At 49.6% G+C, this 13,758-nt stretch overlaps 1 protein-coding gene and 1 long non-coding RNA gene across 13 annotated transcripts in view; both read left to right on the forward strand.

The window, feature by feature from the left end:
* The window catches only part of LOC125930324 (uncharacterized), a 3,364-nt gene extending 2,364 nt beyond the window's left edge, over window positions 1–1,000 (forward strand). The window contains exons 2-4 of one of the 12 annotated variants that reach the window (XR_007460136.1): window positions 8–157; window positions 207–231; window positions 282–1,000. This is a non-coding gene — a long non-coding RNA (uncharacterized LOC125930324). Of the gene's footprint in view, window positions 1–7; window positions 232–281 lie in introns of all 12 variants that reach the window. The other 11 variants (XR_007460138.1, XR_007460139.1, XR_007460141.1 and 8 more) reach the window with 11 other exon arrangements.
* DPP6 (dipeptidyl peptidase like 6) overlaps window positions 1–13,758 on the forward strand; it is an 851,682-nt gene that overhangs the window by 15,966 nt on the left and 821,958 nt on the right. The gene's annotated exons all lie outside the window — the stretch shown is intronic.

A 13,758-nucleotide genomic window follows, 5' to 3' on the forward strand; every position in this document is an offset into this window, starting at 1 on the left:
CAGGAAGGAGGGGAGAGGGCTATCACAGGAAGGAGGGGAGAGGGCTAACACAGGAAGGAGGGGAGAGGGCTATCACAGGAAGGTGGGGAGAGGGCCATCACAGGAAGGAGGGAAGAGGACTAACACAGGAAGGAGGGGAGAGGGCCATCACAGGAAGGTGGGAGAGGGCTATCACTGGAAGGTGGGGAGAGGGCCATCACAGGAAGGAGGGGAGAGGGCCATCACAGGAAGGTGGGAAGAGGGCTATCACTGGAAGGTGGGAAGAGGACTAACACAGGAAGGAGGGGAGAGGGCCATCACAGGAAGGAGTCAAGAGGGCCATCACAGGAAGGTGGGGAGAGGGCCATCACAGGAAGGAGGGGAGAGGGCTAACACAGGAAGGTTAGGAAAGGGCTCTCACAGGAAGATGGGGAGAGGGCTAACATGGGAAGGTGGGGAGAGGGCTTCACAAAGATGGGTCAGGGGTGATCATGAAGAACCAGCTTCTCGATGAGATCTCGTCACACTTGTGCCAGGACCAGTTGGAAGCAGGCTGGGAATGGCAGCGTTCAACTCAGTCTTGCTTGTAGACCCACCGCGGAGAGATGCAGGCCTGTGTTGTCCCTGACCTGGGGACTGCCCTGTGCTGCTTGGAGGAGGAACGTTTCATCTTCCGAAGGTAGCCCTGCTGAGGCGAGTCAGGATGCCCCAGGGCCTTGGCACCCATGCCTCTTAGCGTCAAAGCTGTCGTGACTCCTTCAGTCTATACGCCGTCCCTCCTCCCTTGGGCTCCTTGCCCGTAAACACAAGCAGAGGCACGTGTGCCGCGGTCTAGTACGGAGCAGGAATGCCAGCCAGGTGACTTCTGGAAGGTTCCGGGTGGAATGTGCTGGAGAAGTAGAATGAAAACCAGAATCTTCCAGCCCGGAAATGTTGTCCACAAACATAGTGGAGGAAAACAACTACTTTTATCGTGTGAATAAGAGGCCCGAATGAGATGCGTATTCTAGGCAATCGAGGAACTTTCTTTTTTTTTTTTTTTTAATTTTTTTTTTCAATGTTTTTTTATTTATTTTGGGGACAGAGAGAGACAGAGCATGAACGGGGGAGGGGCAGAGAGAGAGGGAGACACAGAATCGGAAACAGGCTCCAGGCTCCGAGCCATCAGCCCAGAGCCTGACGCGGGGCTCGAACTCACGGACCGCGAGATCGTGACCTGGCTGAAGTCGGACGCTTAACCGACTGCGCCACCCAGGCGCCCCAAGCAATCGAGGAACTTTCAAGAAGAAACCCGACCACCCAGGGAGTCCAGCCGACACCGCCTGCGTCACCCGTGTTTCCTGACACGCGGGAACTAGTCCTCGAGTCCGCGGCCTTTCACGGCACCACCGGTCAGACACGGTTCATGCTAACCCACCTGGTAACTGGGGTGACCACTTCCACCAGCTTGTTGGAAGGAGCCGCCTGTCTCTAGGACGGGAGGAAGTGCACGTATCGGAGGGAGCCTGACACCAGCTCACGGGAGGCCCCTGTCCCCCCGCGGGAACCGGGAGGGTGGGAGCGTCTCCCTTGACGTTTGCGTTTTGGAAAGATGGCTCCCGTGTTCCTTGGGAAGACGGTCCAGCAACAAAAGGCCCATCTCGTCCTCAAAAGGATACATTTCAGAGAGATGAGAAAATGCTTACAATGGCTCATTTTTCCGAGGTGAACTTGGTTAGAAAAAGCAGAGGAGGGAAAGATTCCCCCTACAGTTGACCCTGGGGTTTGAACTGCACGGGCCCATTTAGAGGCGAATTAGTGTCCCTAAATACAGTACAGTACTTAGCTGTGTTTCTCTCCCTTACGATTTTCTGTTTGAGAGACAGAGAGAGACAGAGAGAGAGACAGAGAGAGAGAATCTCAAACAGCCTTCACACTGTCAGTGCAGAGCCTGATGCAGGGCTTGAACTCATGAACCACGAGACCGTGACCTGAGCCGAAATCCAGAGTCGGAAGCTTAACCAGTGAGCCGCCCGGGCGCCCCTCCTTATGATTTTCTTGATAATCTCTCCTCTTGCTTCCTTTATTGTAAGAATACAGTGTATAAATACAACACACAAAACACATGTCAGTCATTGGTTTATGTTACCGGTAAGGCTTCCTGGTCAACAGTAGGTGGTCAGGAGTTAAATTTTCAGAGAGTCGGAAATTCTGTGCGGAGTTTCGACGCTCTGGGGTGTCAGCCAGGGCCCCTATCCGCCGTGTTGTTCAAGGGACCGACTGTATTTTCAATGAGGAGAATTAAGCCTTTTTTTTTTTTTTTTAATTTGTCTTTGCCCTTAAAGCCAGAACATTGAAATGAGTAACCTGTTCAACAGCCAGCAAAAACACGGACACTCATCAGGAGGGACTGGAACCCGTCCCAGGCTTACGGAGGCTGAGTGCTTGAGATGTCAGCACGATTTAGGCAGAATTGAGGACCAGGAGACTGCCAAGGACACCGGTGCTGGGGGGAACCATTCCTTCTTCCAAGAATTTAGGAGCAAGAGGCACGCCCCAAAGAATAACCCAGAGCGGGCTTTGCTGTGTTCCAGAGGCACTGGGGTCCTGCACCCTAGTGTGGGAGGGAGCTGCGGCTAAGGCTTGGGGCGAGGAAGGGAGGGGGCCCAGCACCTTGTTTATCCAGCCAGCCTTACTTCCAAGAGCGATTGTTTATTTAGTGCTTAGCGCGTGGCAAGCAAGAAGGTGGGCACTTTTTACGCCTCCTCTCGCTAAAGTCCCATATGAGCCCTGGATGCAGGAAATCTCTCCATTTATCAAACGAGGCTCGCACGAGTTCAGTCAGAAGACCGCCCAGGGCATCATCCAAGGCTGCCTCCTGCCGAGGTAAAAGGGAGAAAGCCGGTCATCATCCAAGTCCGATGGGGGCAGCTTGACGCGGTCATCTTAGGAGAAAGGGTCCAGCTTCAGGTCTCCCGGGCGAGGAGGGCGGAGTCTCGATACGCGCACAAAAGCGCTCACTCCGTAAAATATTCCTGTCGCGGCTGCTGCGGCCACGCCCAGGGCATTTATTTGCAAGCGTCCCTAAGAATTCAGCTGTGTCGGCCGTGCCCCTGCCTTCCCTTTTCCTTTTTGCATCTTAGCCCCCCACCACATCACCTTTGGATCCGCTTTTGTTCAGGTCGGTCCCACGATTAAGGGCCTGTGTTACTGTTGCAGCATCTGGTTCTTGAAAGCCTTGCGGGGTCACAAGGGTTCACCAGCTGTGCCCTGCCTGCTGCGTGAGTGCGAGAGAACTCTGGTTGGTGGGGCTTTTCACCGTTTTCGGAAGCTGCCCGCTGCTGTGTCCGGGGCAGGCGGAGGGGCTCCTGTGTTGTGTGCCGTCCTGGGGAATGGCAGATGGGAGGAGAGTTCGCTCCGCAGAGAACCAAGTCGAGGTTGTTCTCGGACCCTGGTTTTTCTCCACCGTTTCCCAATTCCTTTCACTTGGGGTAGTTTGTCTGTTCCTCATCAGTGTAGACCTGGGCGAGGAGAGGGGAGGAAACTGACCCTGCGTGCTAACGATTTCATTAAAAGCTTGGTGATCGTAGGGGGCGCCTGGGTGGCTCAGGTTCTGATCTCGCATCTGTGGGTTCGAGCCCTGCGTCGGGCTCTGTGCCGACAGCCCGGAGCCTGGAGCCTGCTTTGGATTCTGTGTCTCCCTCTTCCTGCCCCTCCCCTGCTCATGCTCTGTCCCGCTCTGTCTCTCAAAAGATAACATAAAACATAAAAAAACTTAAAAAAGAAAAAAGCTCGGTGATTGTAGCAGTAGGGCTGGGGTAACAGTGAGCATTTTGACTGTCACTGGCCATCATCGTCGCCTGAATGACCGAGGGTGTCATGCACGTATGCTCGCAATCTGTTGAGTGTCTCTCGTGCAGGTATCGTGGTCAACCAGGGGATCGCTCAGCGAGCAAAATAGAATCCTGCCTTTCCCTCCTGGGGTTCCGTTCCAGCGGCAAAATGGGGGTACCACTGATTACACAATGGACTATTTAATTACAAGGCTGATACATTCTGCCGGAAAGGCAGATTGAGACTGTCAGTATTTCAGCATAGATGTTACGGTCCAGTATTGGATGATTTCGCAAATTTGAGGTTTTGTATCAATGGTATTAGTTATGATACGTGAGAAGGACGATTCTCCCAACTTTTTGATCCCAGGCAAAATGAAAATGTCACAATGATGAATATTTCTTAAGGGGGATTAAATCACTACATATGGGCGATTTGCCTCCACAGCAAGGAGTGACAGAGCGAGACATTTAAATGAGGTTTCAGGGAAGCTTGGGTATCTGTTGTTTGTGAGTCTTGTGAGAGAAGTCTAAGGTCCTTACGTGAGACACAAAGACTCATTTGGCTCAGTGTAAAGATGTGCTTATAAGGGGTCAGGAAACAAGGAGACAGGCGTGCGGGGGCACTGACGGGGGGCTCTGGGGAGCAGAATCAGCTTTGGAAAGTGAAGATTGAATCAAGATTTGGTCCTGGGACCAAATACCAAAGAGCTTTGACAAGCAAATAGTTGTGAAACGATAGAACGAAAAACAATCGTGAAGCTTGGGTAGAGAAGCTTACTTCATGACGTTGATAAAAAAATAAACTAGGAAGATGAAGGGTTATATGTGCTTTTTTTGTATGCAAGTAAACGGTATGCATTTTAGGAGAACTAAAAGGCACGCACATCCAACTTTTATGAAGATCTGTATCCAGGCAGAAGACATATACTAGAGGCTTTTATTAAATTACTGTCAAACCTCATTAGCTGTGACAAACGCTAATACTTAAGGGCTGAGCCCTCTCATGCCTTCTGTGTCGACCACATCACAACTGAACGTGTAGTTCTGGGTTCTCACGTAAAGAGGGACAGACAGACTGGCGCACATCCAGAAGAGAGGATCCCAGTCATGAAACACGAGACATTGTGTCGGTAAACAAAACTTGAAGTAAGTGCTGTCTAACCGAGGTGTGGTGGGTGATTCTGTGTGTCCACTTGACTGGGCCACAGTAGCCAGATATGTGGCCAGACATTATTCTGGCTGTTCCTTTGAGGGGCGTTTGGATGAGATTAAGATTTAAATTAGTGTACAGAGAAAGACAGGTACCATATGCTTTCACTCTTATGTGGATCCTGAGAAACTTAACAGAAGACCATGGGGGAGGGGAAGGAGAAAAAGGAAAAAAAGAAAAGAAAAAAAAAGTTAGGGAGGGAGCCAAACCATAAGAGACGCTTAAATACAGAGAACAAACTGAGGGCCGATGGGGGGTGGGAGGGAGGGGAGGGTGGGTGATGGGCATTGAGGAGGGCACCTGTTGGGATGAGCACAGGGTGTTGTATGGAAACCAATTAGACAATAAATTTCATATTAAAAAAAGATTTAAATTAGTGGGTGTTGAGTAAAACAGATTGCCTGCTATAATGTGGGTGGGCCTCATCTAATCAGTTGAAGGCCTGGATGAAACAGAAGACTCATCGCCTCTGAGCAAGAGGAATTTTGCAGCGGACTGCCTTCAGACTTGAATTGCGACATTGGCTCCTTCCTAGGTTTTTTCAGACTTGAATTGCAACATTGACTCCTTCCAAGGTTTTTATTTATGCCTATATATCGATAGGTATATAGATATTTTTGTAAATTTATTTATATATACAGAGATATATAGTACGTATCTAATGGGTTGTGTTTCCCTGAAAATCCCTGACTAATGCACTAGGCAAACAGATATGGGGTGGAGGGCAATACAGGCGTTCATAATTATCTGGAAGATGGGGAACCCGTGTAGCTCAGTCAGTTGAATGTCTGACTTTTGGTTTTGGCTCAGGTCGTGGTCTCCTAGTTCATGGGTTCAAGCCCTGCTTTGGGCTCTGTGCTGACAGCGTGGAGTGAACCTGCTTGGGATTCATTCTCTCTCTCCCCTTCTCTCCCTCTCCCCCCCACCCCACCGTCTCTCTCTCTCTCTCTCTCTCTCTCTGCCCCTTGTCTGTGCACGCTCTCTCTTTCTCAAAATAGATAAACTTAAATAAAAAGTAGTATCTATAAGGCTTTCATGGAAGTAGATTCAGATTTATTTTTGTGTGATTTTTTTTAAGAGATTCCGATCCCTAGACTGAACTTGTAGGCTGGCAGCATTTAATCTGATAGAAGACAACAAAAATGGCTATTTCAAACATTTTTTTTTAATGTGAATTGACACGTGAGACAGCGAAACTTAAAACATTTTGCTGTTGATCCAGTTGGTGGAGAAACATTTGCACAAGGTGCTATAGAATGGATTCGGTGTGCCTGTTGGGAGTTAGAATCATAAAGAAGTTTGGAAGTTTCTAGTCCAGTCGTCTGTATTTCTGGCAGCACACATCGTGAATGGCACAGAAACGTCTTGTTTATTTCATAGAGGATGAAACAACAGACTTACTAAAAAGCTGAAGGTATAGTTACGGGTTTTAAACGGAAACATCCAGGCTACCTATCTTGTGTGAAATCATTGGGCACAGCGAGAGAAGAGCCCAACTCCGCAAACAGCGACAGGTTCGGTGTCTGGATGCTTTAATTTTCCTTGCTTGTGGACGTGGATAGGAAAATGCTGATAGCAGAGTATCACTAAAGATCTACTTGTGGTACAAAGGGACAGAACTTCGTATAGACCAGTCCTTTTATACGGCTCGTTTTCTAAGAACGTTGTATTTAAAATAGATACATTCAGCATATTTCAGATGCACTCCAAGCCTGCACGTCTCAGGGATCTCCATACAGGATTCCCTTACGAGGACGGTCAGAAAAAGAAGACTTGGGGCCCCTGGGTGGCTCAGTCGGTTGAGCGTCCGACTTCGGCTCCGGTCACGATCTCGCGGTGTGTGGGATCGAACCTCGCATCAGGGTCCGTGCTGTCAGCACAGATCCCGCGGCAGACTTTCTGTCCCCCTCTCTCTCTCTGCCCCTTTCCTGCCTGTGCTCTCTTTGTCTCGCAAAATAAATAAATACACTTTAAAAAAGAGAGAATATGAAGGGTTAGTTGCTCAGTGATTTTGTGAATGGAATTATGGACGGATGAGTAGACTTTAAAAAGATGGCGTGCGTGTTGGTAAAAAGCATCAACAGATGCGCTCTATTCTGTTGTTGTTTTCATTCATCTGAGACAGGTATTTGGGATGGATATTACTTTATTTTTTTTCTCAGATGGTTTACCTAGAGGTCTCAGATGATCCGCGGTCTTGAATGGACGTGGGGCAGGAGGGTAGGTGCTCAGCAAGCTGTCAAGCGCCTGCAAAATTCGGGTGGCAGTTAGTGCTGGCACACCCCTCCGTCACCAGCAGGGGCTCAGGGTTGTCGTGCGTGGAGGGGCCACCGTGGGTCCGTTCGGGGACACCCATGTTCTCTGCTGGATTGACCTCCTCAGACGGACAGATGTGCTCCGTATGTTTTTGTCTCTTACAAAACGAAATAAACCTACGGCCTCATCGGCAGCTCCATGCTGGGTACCCCTCCAGCCACCAGTCCTTCTCTCCTGCAACTTAATAGCAAAATGTAGCTATTTCCACTCTCCTCCCCTCTTACAGTCAGTCTCCTCTCCTTGCCCCTCCAGGGAGATCTTACCTGTCAACGTCACAGTCGGATCCAGAGGTCAGTTCTCACTTCCCACAGGTGAGGGCATCTCCCTTTTCGGTCACGTTGCTTCGCTTAGCTTCTGGGCCACGGATCTCTCCAATTCCGGCTGCTCAGTTTCTTACCCTGCCTGGGTTTTCCTCCTGCCCTGGGGCTCCGGAATCCTCCTTCTGCCCTGTAGTCCTCCTTCTGGCTCCTGCAGTCCGCGTGGCTTTCGGTAGTACCTGTGTGCTGCAGCCTCACCAATTCACACCCCAGCCTCCAAACTCCAGACTCTTATGCTAAACTCCCTGTTGGGTGCCTAACGGGCTTACCAAAGACAGCAGAGCTGAAACAGAACTCTTTTTTAAACACTTTTGTTTATTTATTTTTGAGGGAAGGAGAGAGAGAGCGAGTGAGCGAGCAGGGGAGGGGCAGAGAGAGAGAGGGAGGAAGAATCCCGATGCGGGGCTCGAACCCACAGACTTTGAGACCATCATGACCTGAGCCGAAATCAAGAGTCGGATGCTTAACCGCCTGAGCCGCCCCCGAAACATCACGTGTGATTCACCTCCTCCAAACGTTTTTTACTTACGCTTCCTCATCTCAGCGGAATGATGCGGAAGGATGGGACCATCGTACGGTCTGATACTCCAGCTTGAACACTGGGAGGGTCCCTTGTTCCTTACTGGCCTCCACACCACACGCCAGTGACTCTGTCAGGCAGCCCAGCCTTCGGGGGCACCCTGCACCTGACCTCCGCTCTCCCAAAGCAGTCTCCTCCTTGGTCTCCCTGTCTCCCCCTGGGTCAGACACACTACTGTCTTGAGAGCCTCCAGAGGGATCTTTTTAGACGTAGGTCAGATTTCTTCACTTAGTAGCTTCTCAGCATACTGGGATCAAGCCCCTGGTCTTACCCTGACACACCCGTTTGTTGCCAATCCTGGGACCTCGCTCCCCCCCAATCCTCCCTGGTGCTGCTGTGACCCTGGCCTCGCTGGGGTCCCCGGAACAATTGCCGTATTTCTCTTCACTTCCGTTCACCTGCTTTTCCTCCCCCGCCACTCTCTCCCCCAGAGGTTGGCTCCCTTTTTCTGGAATGGTCTTCCTCTAGACCTCCGCACTGAAATCATTCTCTCCCCTTACCCTCTTGCCCCAATATCACGACACAGGCCGAGTCTTTTGCCAGCCGGTACCAGGTACTTTTCTTGAAATCATATTAGTCCTTTATTCGTTGGTTTCACGTTCTAAATTCACGTTTTACGCACTCCCCTGATGGGCATCTTGTCTTGTTAGCCTTCCGTGTCCCCAGTGCTGGCACAGACGAACATAGACGGGATGAATAAATGTGGGCTGGGGGTTGTTCAGAATATGTTTTATGTAAAAAGAGTTTTGTTTTTTTTTAATTTACTTATTTATTTCGAAAGAGAGAGAGCACGTGAGCAGGGCTCATAAACCGCGAGCTCGTGACCTGAGCCGAGATCAAGAGCCGACTGAGCCACCCTGGCTGCCCCCCAGAATATATTTTTAAGAAGGTGTTGGGGGGGTCTCTTTTACTTTTTGCGAGTTTGCGATTCCAAGGCAAGGAAAGTACGAACTGGCAATGAATTGGAACTTGAGGAAGGGGAGAGCACGGTAGCAGTTGTTACTGACAAAGTCCTGTGCAGTTGTTACTGACAAAGTCCTGTGCGGATCGTCAGGGCCCAAACAGAAGGCGGTCTAGGTGAAACCCTGCATGCGGTGGCAACATTGTAACATGCAGATTCATCAGCTGAGGTCACAGCAAGTTCCTGCTGCCTGCACGGATGGCAGAAGGAGAAATCCGGCCGTGTTACATTTCTGTTAGCGATTCCGTTTCAGTGGTGGTATGTTTTGAGACCTATTTTTAAGTAATTTTCCTGTCATGTCTCCTCTTTGGACGAGGCCACCGCCGGGTGTGCTCGGTGCAGTGATACCCATTAACCACTTATTAAGGGGACCATGCCAGGCTGGATGCCTACAGCCTGTCCTGGGGCAGGTCCAGAACCACTTCTCTGAGAACCTTGGGTTCAATTAGGAGCTCAGCGTTTTGGAGTTTAAGCATCTAGCTCAGTGCTTTTATTTTACATTAGGTAGCACCCTTAGTGGTGTCTGCGGTGAGCAGACCATTATATTTCTGCAAAAAAAAAAAAAAAAAAAAATCTACACTAAGTAGGATAAATACAATTATAAATCGCTTCAAATCAGTTCCGGTAAGTTTTGCTCCCAAATGAGTTCAAGTCAGATAACATTTTGTTCTCCAGGGAGTTTCAAAGAGCTTTACGGTTTTCAAAATTGTGGCCTATATATCCTGAAGTCATTGCAGAGTCAAGACTCATACACATTCCACAGAAACGAATAGAGAGCCACATGTGGGAAGCAGGTGGGGAGTGGCGTGGCATCAGCCGGGGGTGGGGGGGGTCTGGCACCAGTGGAAGCTGGCACTTCCGGAAAGAGGTGCACTTGGCATCGCGCCCTCCTCGGAGGACCCCTCTGCAAAAAGCCGAGTCCTCCCCAGCCTGGATCCAAATTCTCTTTCCTAGTGCATTGCAGCTGCCAAAATAGCTCTTTGAATTTGGTGCTTAGAAGGATTTAGAGAGACTAAAAATTGCAGCGTTTCCCACAGAGCTATTTGTAAGAAGAAAGCGGTGGGGGTAGAGAAGTGGGTTGTTGAAAATAATAGGGTGAACTTGAAAAGGGAAAAAAAAAACCGGGGATTAAAAGACGGGCAGTCTTCCTCATATCGAAATTTCTCAAACGCAGAATTCTCTAAGGGGTTTAACTCTCATTTTTCTTCAGGGGCGGAAAGTGACATTTTAAAAATCCTATGTATGTACATGTATGCACCTATAGATTTTATTTTGCAGGGGGGAGTAGGTGAGCTGGGAGAGCTCTCCTCCCCAGGGGATCTCTGTGGCCTCCCCTGTAAGACTGTGAACAGCCCCCTTGCTCCTTTTCTACCTAAAGAAAAATCGTCAACCTGTAGGAATAAGTTGGGGGAAAAGATGAGTCGAGCTTTTGAACATCATGGCATCTCTTGAAACTCTTGTGTTAGCTGGAAACCAGCAAGGGAGGCCTCTGTTCCAGCAGTAACTGTTGACGAAGGGTTTTTTTTGTTTTTTTTGTTTTTTTGTTTTTTGTTTTTTTTTGCTTTTTTTGCATACAGCTGTGTTTGGGAGTCACGATCCATTTTCCTAATCTTCAAATAACGGGTTTCAGTTGAACCCCGTGGTTCTTGCTAGTTCATAACATTATCAATTCTTTGATTTGATCCGGAGTGGATCACAATAACTCTCACAACAGAGATCCACTGTTGTTTCGTGTTTTGATAAGCTGGAGCCGTAGAGTCTCAGAATCAAGAAGGATGCTAGTTAGAGCTTAGTCGATGCTGCTTCTGCAGGTGTAAGAATACTTCTACCGACCTTAGTCGCTACATCTCTGCGTCTCTGCTCATCGGTCCTAGCACTGTGGTTTGGACCAGCCCGAAGCACATCTCACCTTCCATCGCTGGACGTTATCTATTCAGTATCTGAGAAAATTCATCCCTGTCTCCCTTGAGCCTTCTTTCCCTGGGGAAAAGACTAGTAAATCCAGCCTTGGGGGCCTCTGTTACATTTTACTTTTTTAGGCCTTAGAAACATTTTGCAACTTCCCAGGGGAGCCCTTTGTGACTGCATGATTCTGGGTGCTTGGGCCTGCAGAGCCCGGTGAATATTCCAGGGGGGGTCTCCGAGTGACGGGGGCAGAAGGGTTCAGGTTCAGGTTCTTAGGTGCCGTGCATTGCCGGAAGTTTCACATTTGGGAAACTTCACATCAGGTGCCAGGAACACAGAGTTTCTTCTGGGTGCCAGGAAGCTGCTTGTGTCTGTTATGGTCTGAATAGCCAGAGGGACGACCTAGATTTGGTATTCACCAGAAACTGACTGACTTGGCTGAGCCCGGGCCCCAGCCTGGGGACTCCCCAGTGGCCCTTCCCTCGCCTGCAGGCTGCGGGTGTATATGATAGTGGCTCCATCAGGAGGGAGCCCTTTTAAGTGTCCGAAGGGCCTTCTCCCAGCCACAGGAATTTTTCTGACAGCTCCGTGGAGCTGTAACTTGCAGGGTGTGCTTGCTTGCACAGCTCTGGGAAATTAGCATTATGTCCAGGGCTCTGCCTCCACCAGCACAGTCTAATGTGGAACATTTTCCTTGCCCTGAAGGGAGACCCCACCCCACCTGACCGGTGCCGGGTCGTTAGGGGTGCCTGGGTCGCTCAGTCGGTTGAATGTCCGACTTGGCCTCGGGTCATGATCTCTCGGTTTGTGGGTTCGAGCCCCGCGTCTGGCTCTGTGCTGTCAGCTCAGAGCCCGCGTCAGGCCCTCTGTCTCCATCCCTCTCTCCGCCCCTTGCCTCTCAAAACCAAATAAACATCGACCGTGGGTCTTGGAGAAGTCACTTGTTTCTCCTCTTTATAGATAACAGCTTCAAAGTTCAGAGGCCACCGTTGTTCCTTCTCGACAGTGTCTACAGGCGCGTTATTTGAGGAAGCTGGTGACCATCCTGCGGATGTTAAGCTACTACCAGGTTATGTTTTCCGTGCTGTGGCTCTCCCCTTTTCGCTGTCCCGGCTCACCAGCAGTTGGGTCTGGACTCTTGCTTTTACTTACGAGTTAGAATGTTTAATTGTGTTTGATATTATCTGGCTAAAATTGCTCACATTCCCTTTTAGTTTTGATCAGCAAAATCTTAATTGATTAATAAGTAAATTAAATCATTACAGTATTTAATCGATAAAGTGATTTAAGCGTTCAACAGCGGAACCTGTTCTGTTTTACCTGTGTGTGGATCCTTCTAAGCTGGCCAGTGGGTGTGTCGAGCAAGAGGGAAGCACAAAAAATCAGGCTCAAAGTTCAGGTTGGGACGGCACAATTTCAGTTCCATATGGTGCAGGACTCCCCCCACCCCAGCTGTCATGAGGACCTTCTAAACAGACTGTATGCGTGTCCAAAGTGACTCCGCCGTCGAAGGGCGGTTGGAGGTCAGGTTCTTGACCCATTTTCTGGCATCCGTAGGGGTGTCCAAGAGCAAAGTGCCCAGGAATGACGCCCGGCCCCCAGGCCTGATGCCGAGTGCACCTGTTACCTGTGAGAGGTCAGGGAACCTTGGTGGTCCTGGGAGCTATCTGATCGTGTCCTGCTCTCCTTTGAACGACTGTTCATTTGAACAATAGTGAACACAAGACTGAAGATGAGAGTGACATCATCTGGAGAGCTTGGTGGGGGGGTCCTTCCAGGGATGAGACCCAGGTGTGGGGTCAAGGGAAGCAGGTGGCAACGCAGGCAGCAGGTGACGTGGAAAGTTCTCTCGGGCCCTGGGACCTGCTGATTCCTGCGCCGTGTGGAGTGCAGGGTTCTCGTGCGGCTTCATGGATTTGTGGTAAAGAGACAGGCAATAGTTGTGTTTAAAACTACGAGACAGGGCGTCTGGGGGCCTCAGACCGTTGGTCTCAGCTCGGGTCACCATCTCACGGTTCGTGAGGCAGAGCCCCGCGTCGGGCCCCGAAATGATAGCAAGCAGTCTGCTTGGGATTCTCTCTGCCTCTCTCTCTCTCTCTCTCTGCCCCTCCCCTGCTCACACGTGTGCTCTCTAAATTAACGAACTTTAAGTGAGTGGAACTTTTAAAAAAGATGTAAAACTGCAGGACCATAATATACTTAGGCATGTGTTTAAAGGGTTAATCCTTGAAAATTTTGAGAAGCCGAACTTAGTAAACACGCATAAGACCCTCACCTGGGCCAGACAGCACTTATCATTAAAAAAAAATTAAAAAGCAGGGGTGCCTGGGTGGCTCAGTCTGTTGAGCGTCCGACGTCGGCTCAGGTCATGATCTCGCGGTTCACGGGTTCGAGCCCCGCGTCGGGCTCTGTGCTGACGGCTCGGAGCCTGGAGCCTGTTTCGGATTCTGTGTCTCCCTCTCTCTGACCCTCCCCCGTTCATGCTCTGTCTCCCTCTGTCTCAAAAATAAATAAACGTTAAAAATATTAAAAAAAAAGAATAATAAATAAAAAAATAAAAAAAATTAAAAAGCAAACAAACACATGTTCTTGGATCGAGAGGGGCATGTTCTTGGATCGAGAGGGGCCTGAACAGTCTTCTGTCTCTTCTCTATTTTCTTTTTTTTTTTTTTTTT

This window comes from Panthera uncia, chromosome A2 (assembly GCF_023721935.1).
Source record: "Panthera uncia isolate 11264 chromosome A2, Puncia_PCG_1.0, whole genome shotgun sequence".
In the NCBI taxonomy this organism is placed as follows: domain Eukaryota; kingdom Metazoa; phylum Chordata; class Mammalia; order Carnivora; family Felidae; genus Panthera; species Panthera uncia.